A 7,146-nucleotide genomic window follows, 5' to 3' on the forward strand; every position below is an offset into this window, starting at 1 on the left:
GGGCGGGTCCCAGCCCCGCACAGCCTGGCCCCGAGGAGGTGGCGCGGGTCCCGGTGTCCTGGCACCGCACTGGGCAATCGTTTTGAACCCGGGGGTTGGCGCCTAGCCGCTCCCGAGACCATAAATCCTCTAAGGATTTATTTTGTTGATTTGTCACTTGCTGCAGGGTAAGCCTTCGTGCTGGCACCATCAGACACTTGAATGACCACGAAATTAAGGAGATGGAAACGTGCCAGTGTCAACACTAGACCCAACACCACCCCAGACGCGAAAACATGCCAGGTTTAAAGGTGTTCTTGAGACCTGGAAGGTTTTGAGACATAACCGGACACATTGACCAATCAGGCTTTGCCTTGGGCAGAGCAGACGTCCTTATCCACAGTGTCCAGCGGGACTCCCTTGGTGCAGAGAGCACTGAAACCTAGCCCTTTAAGATGTTACCACTCCTGCTGCTTCACGTCCCCCTCCCTCTCCCTTTCTGAGCCAGGTCAAGGTGTGTGAGGTCAGCCAAGCACCAGGAACAGCTCTGCTGGTCTGGTCCTGGGGTTTTATTTTTATCTGTCTCCCCCCTCCTCCTTTCCCAACAAGTCCATGTTTTGATGTCTATGCGGAGGCTATACTTAGAGGAGGATTGTTACTTTTATGACCTAGTACATTGAACTGTTTTCAAATTTTCAAACATACCTTTTTAACATCTAGTTTATTTTAAACTCATGAGCAAACATTTGGGGGGTGGGGGGTCCTGAAGTGACCTGTGTGGCATGAAACAAATTGTGTGGCTTCTAATTAGAGAAGGGGCTGTGCAACCCTGTGAGACCGGATCCAAGTTAAAATTGGATCTGTAGACCCTTTTGTATTCCTCTTGCTGAAACTGCTTCCCCCTATTTCTTTCACCCCTTGGTTGAACCCTAGCATCAAATTCTCTATGATATGGACCACCACCTTGAAAGCAAAGAACACGAATAAGTGCCATGATAGCACTGTAAGGAGAGAAGAAGAAAATCAAATCCGATGAGGTGAAAAAATAATACCTGACACCTCCATCTGGTGTCTGATAGACGTCTCAGAATTAACATGTGCAAACCAGGCTCCAGATTACTGTCCCAAATGCGCCCTCCCACAGCCTTCCCATTCCAGTCCATGCCATCTACACCCTTCCAATGGCCCAGCTGAAAAACACTGCAGTCTTTCTTGACTCCTCCCTTTCTCTTACACCCCACAGGGTCAGTAAACCTGTCGGCTCGACCTTCAAAATACCTTATCTGGAATCCAACCTCCATCTACCACGTCTACTGCCATGACCCTGGTCAGCATCAAGTTGTGCCTATATTTTGCAATAACCACCCACCTGAGCTTCCTCTTTGGGCGCTTGCCTCCAGCAGTATACTTTGAGTCTTTTCAATCCAGCTCAAGTCACTCCTCTGCTTAAAAAATAATAATAAAAATAAAAATAATCCACTAGCTCCCCATCTCATTTAAGCTAAAAGCCAGAGTCCTTACTATGGCCTAAATACCTATGGATCCGGTTCCAACCCCCCTTCTCTCTCTGACCATCTCCTACTACTGTATCCCTTCCTCGTTTTTTCCAGCCCCGTTGGCCTCCATGCTGTTTCTGAAACACAATGAGCAAGCTCCAGTCTCATGGCCTTTCCCTTTGCTGGTCCTCTGCCACCGGAATGAGCCCCACACTCCCCCCTACCCACCAAAAACAGAACAAAACCTAGGATGTTGTTTCCTCACCTCCTTCACGTCTTTATTCAAGTGTCATTTTCCCTGTCACATCTATGCCTTAGTTCTCTCCCTTCCTTGCCACCATCTTAACATATTGTATCATTTTAGCTATTTGTTTTATTTATTGTTTGTCTTCCTCCACTATAATGTATGCTGCGGAAGTCAATGGTTTTTGTTCCTTTTGTTCACTGCTATTTCCAAAGACACAGTGTAAATGAATGAATACCTGTGGTATTACATTGTGTGTATGAGATTGTTACATATAGTATCTCACTTGTGTCCCTGGCAGTGGGGGGCAGGGCTGGGAGAGAAAACCTCTCTGAGCCTGTTTTCTGTTCTATAAAAAATGCACAAGAACTGCGTGCCCTGAAGATTTGTAAGACTCTATTATAATGTATGCAAAGTGCCCCACATACTGCTTGAACCATTGTATGCACTCAACAAATGGTAGTTATTTTTAAGATCATTCTCATCATCCTATTCCTTCGAGGTTAGTGGAACAGTTATTATCCTGTTTACAGATGAGGAAACTGAGACTAAAAGAGGAGACCTGACTTGCCCTAGTTCCAGGCCTGCCTTTAACTTTGGAAGGGCCTGGGACAAGCTAACAAAAGGAGATCCATACACCCTATCACACATATGTAAAGCTATGAGTTAACCGGACATGGTGCTGCAGGGAGTACTGGCTTCCGGCCTGAAACTCGCACCCCATATTCTTCCCATCTCAGCTCCATCCCATACCACAAAAAGGCTCACACCCATGAGGACACCCCAGCCTCCACATTGAAACTCCATCAGACCCCTCACAAAAGCCACCCTGGTGAGTCCTGCAGCCCTGGTCCAGCCTTGGAAGATCAGGCCTCCAAGTGGCAGGACAGTAAGTTCCAGGGTTCCGGGTGCTCAGAGAGTTGGGAACTCCTTGAGGCTTGTGAAAGGGTGAAGCTAGGGCAAGGCCCTTCAAAGCATGGGCAGCAGGCAGGAACCCCAGACCCCACAGCCAGAAAGTTATGAATTGCAGATGCCAACCCAGCTCTCTTTTTCTGAATGCTCTACTGTGATAGTAAATTGCACCAATGACCTCAGGTAAGGCATAATAGTATCTGATCCACCAACAAAATAACTCACCTCTAAGCTATCATTTAACTTCAATTTAAAGCTGGTATCTGATCCACCAACAAAATGACTAGCTCACCTCTAAGCTATCATTTAACTTCAATTTAAAGCTAATTTTCCCCCTATTTATAATCTACTTATCTGCATATGTTAATAATGCTAATCACCATTGAACATCTGGGACATCTGATATGGGCATGCATTGCTGTTTTATTACCATCTGAGCACCAACAGGGTGCTTGGTATAACATGGACGACAGAATGAGACACAAAATTTGCCAATTCATCTGAAATAAACTGTTGTCAACTAGCCATCATCCAAGTAAACCATCTCTTGTGCTGTATCATAAAGGCAGGTTTAAAAATGAGAGTTTCTTTGTTCTGTCTCTACAACCATCATATTATCTAGAAAATTCTTAGAGGACACATAGAACATAGGGTTTTAAGTCTAGAAATACATTTTAAGTCCTGGCCTAAATACCATTCTACTTGTAACTTTAAAAGCCTGGGTCTTTCCAACCGTAAAATCTAATACATTCCTAAAGATATCGTGTAAATTAGATGTTTAGAGTCATCTTTAAAATTCAGTTAAAATAATTTTTTTTTTAATTCCCATGAGTCCAACTATGACACAAGATTAGGGATTGATATATCTGTATCTATCTCTCTATTTATCTCTCTAACTATAGAGAGAGGATCATTTTGTTCACACACACACACACACACACACACACACACACACACAACTCCCATTGAGTGTCTACTTTTCAATCAGTCAATAAATATGTATTATGTGCTGTGTGCCAGGTACTGATCTTGATGCTTGGAATACCAATGGTAAATAAAGCAGACATGGTTTCTTCCCTGGCCTTGTGGGAGCTTGATCCACGTGCCAGCACTTGCTCCATTTATTCACCCCGCCTAGGACAATGGCGAGGGTGAGAGAAAGCACCAGGAAGCTGCCCTGCTCTGCTAAGACAAGTGCTTCCTTTGGTTACCATTTTCTCGGGTGGTTCCAACCCTCTGAAGACAAGCTCTAGAGTGGGCGAGGTTGAATTCCATTACAGACATTCCTCACCTATCTCCCCCTCCCCACAACACATTTTTCCCCATTGTGTTGCAGTAACCTCTACCCTTGTAGTCAGGGCAGTAAGAGTCTCAGGAGAGTGGCTGTAGTTTAGACACGGTATCGTTCTCAGTGAGCACACTCTGCTAGGAAATTCTGTATTCACCTGCAAGTAGCATTCGTGAGAGTCCCGTGGAGAAGCCAGTGGCAGACACCCAGGGAGAGAGACAGTGTGTTCATAGGAGAGAGCTCATGGAACCACTTAGATGCAGTGTATCAAAAGCACAATTAGAATCAGACTTTTAGGTTTGATTTTACATAAATTCCGTTTTGAGGATGCTGCCACGTAAGTCAGAAAGACATTAATGTAGATGGCATGTAAATGCTTAGGTGTTTTAGAACTGGTTCTAAGACCTTCCTTTTTTCTTCTCTCATGTATCAATATTGCTAAACTTGGTTCTGCCGTCAACATAAAATTAAATAAATACGTAAATCCAAAAAATAGATTAAGCTAACAAGTGAAACTGTTCTATCTAGTTACATTATTGTATCCCTCACACTGAGATAACTGCTTTCTTGCATTGATTTGTTCACATTTGAAATATTGGGCCAATGGGAGAGAACAGCCTTCTTTATTTCCTTATTGTCAGAAAGCGGATGCTGACATTTCTAAAAGGAAATGCACTGTTAAACTTTTGATCCACGTCAATTCCTTCTATTTTTTGCCAGTGTTTGGCACTTATTTTTATGAGTTGCCCCGTAAAACTGTAGTCCAAAATCAGTCTGCCAATTTAAAGGGGTTTAGGGAAGATATACAGACTAATTTTTTTAAACCTGAAAAGAGGTACAATTAAGGACTTCACTTTAAAACTTAACGATGTAAATGCCACTACACAATCAATGAGTACATAATGCATAGATTTTTAAAGCCCACACTGCAGGTCATGAATGCTCAAGTTAATAATTTAAAGGTTTAAAAGAAAAAACAAAACAACCTTTATTACAAACATCCAAAGTTAACCCAGTGAGACAATTCTATCATAATGGAGCACTGTATAAAATTGTATCTGCAATAATTGAAAGGTTTTAAAAAACACACAACAACCTTTTATTACAAACATCCAAAGTTAACCCAGTGAGACCATTCTATCATAATGGAGCACTGTATAAAATTGTATCTGGGTTTCTCTAGTTACGTGAAGGTCATTACATATACGCAACTGAAATTGCATCCGCAAGCAAACTGGTATGCAGAGCAGAGTTTGTAAATGTGTTTCCGAGAGGAAGAGCAGCCACAGTTATTGCCAGCTCTGGTCTCCACATGATCTTCAAGGGTAAAGGTACGTACGTACGCTATCGTACAGCTGTCTACTCCAAGAGTGTCAAAACCAGACAAGGGCACTTGAGTGAAAAGGGCTGTATTCTTGGCCAGCTGTGATTTTTTTAAATGCCAATACAAATAATCATTCTGAAGTCACGATTATTTAATATTTGTTAAATCCAAGACTAGTGCTAGGCACCAGCTGTACATAAAGTGCCTGTGCGTTGCGCTTACAAATCTAAATGAGGGAAAGGAAGTGAAGGGCCAACAAGGGCGTGGGAAACGTGCGCTGAGGGCCTGTTTAGAAAGTGAGGCTGTTTTGTTGTATTGTTATTTTAGTTTTAACTATCAGGTGGTCCATGATGTTGTAACACAAAGATTTAAAAGAGGGGACTCAAAGGAGAAACACACTTTGCTTTTATGGAGGTTGAAGAAGGGAACCTGAAATTTAAAATGGCAAAATGTATCCATTTAGAGGCCGACAGGAGGAAAGCACAAAGAAATGGCATAGATTTTTAAAGCCCATACTGCATAGATTTGGCCAGTGGTTCTCAGGAAAGACAATGCATGAGATATGGCTCGGAAGAAAATAGAACTCTCCGAGCCCTTGAGAGGCGTATCACAATTGGTCTTGCCCATCTGCAGTGTTTTTCTCACACTAACGTTTTACTTATCACATAAGAATTATGACCAGTGCTAAGTGCTGGTAAGACATTTGAAACAGTTCCATTCCACCATACGCTTATCTCACCTACAAGGAATGAGCCTGTGTCGTCACATTGCCTGGAAGAATCCAGAGATAATTAAGTTAAAGACCCACCTAAACTCACAGTACTCCACCCTGACCTGGCCAGGTGCCTCACAGACGTGTCTGTTGACACAAAGGAGACAGAGCGTAGAAGTGATTGGATTAACAACTTTATCACCTTGCTGTAGGGGGGAAATATAATCTGTATTTTCAGTGGAGTCCATAAGTGTAGCTTTATGAGTGTAGTGGAATGTACCAGTATGATGTAAGCCAGGGGTCCTCAAACTTTTTAAACAGGGGGCCAGTTCACTGTCCCTCAGACCATTGGAGGGCCGGACTATAGTTTAAAAAAAACTATGAACAAATTCCTATGCACACTGCACATATCTTATTTTGAAGTAAAAAAACAAAACGGGAACAAATACAATATTTGTATTTGCATGTGGCCCACGGGCCATAGTTTGAGGACCCCTGAATTAAGCAATAGGGGGAAAAAACCTTGGGATCCACCGTCAGACAGCCCCGAATTGGAAAGCCTGTTCTGCTATCCATGAGCTTGTGCCCTTTGGGAAAGAACTTAACATCTCTGGGCTGAGACAGATTCGTTTCTAGCTTTCTAAAAGGTCGCTAGCAATCTCTTCCTTGCTGGATGAATAATATGACCATGACTCAAAACAGGATTTCTAAAAGGAAATACTCTTTCTCATCTCTTCCTTCTCCCTAAAAGGAATACCTTCCGACAATATTTATAGGGCCCATCAAGTCTCTAGGAAAGGAAGATTTTAGATTAAAAATAGATTTGCCTAATTAACTTTATATACAGAATTTTGAACTTCGAGAACTAAAATAAGCTTCTATTGCTTTATGGTAAATAGCCCAGAGCCTCAAAGGCAAATAATTTTCCACCTGGGCCAGTGGTTCCCACATGTGGGGGAGCAGCATCTCCCCGATGCTGAGAGCCGCACTGGGCCAGCTGGCGATCCTGGGAGACCCTCTAACTCAGTGGTTCTCAACCTTCCTAATGCCGTAACCCTTTAATACAGTTCCTCATGTTGTGGTGACCCCCAACCATAAAATTATTTTCGTTGCTACTTCATAACTGTAATTTTGCTACTGTTATGAATCGTAATGTAAATATCTGATATGCAGGATGTATTTTCATTGTTA

At 42.7% G+C, this 7,146-nt stretch overlaps 1 long non-coding RNA gene across 1 annotated transcript; it reads left to right on the forward strand.

Annotated features, from left to right (window-relative positions):
* Positions 1–53: 53 nt before the first annotated feature.
* LOC106725097 lies at positions 54–2,088 on the forward strand. Its single transcript, XR_001360972.1, has 2 exons — positions 54–1,016; positions 1,223–2,088. It is a non-coding gene; the product is annotated as an uncharacterized LOC106725097 (long non-coding RNA).
* The last annotated feature ends 5,058 nt before the right edge of the window (positions 2,089–7,146 follow it).

The sequence above is a fragment of the Myotis brandtii genome, unplaced genomic scaffold, assembly GCF_000412655.1.
Source record: "Myotis brandtii unplaced genomic scaffold, ASM41265v1 scaffold136, whole genome shotgun sequence".
Taxonomy (NCBI): domain Eukaryota; kingdom Metazoa; phylum Chordata; class Mammalia; order Chiroptera; family Vespertilionidae; genus Myotis; species Myotis brandtii.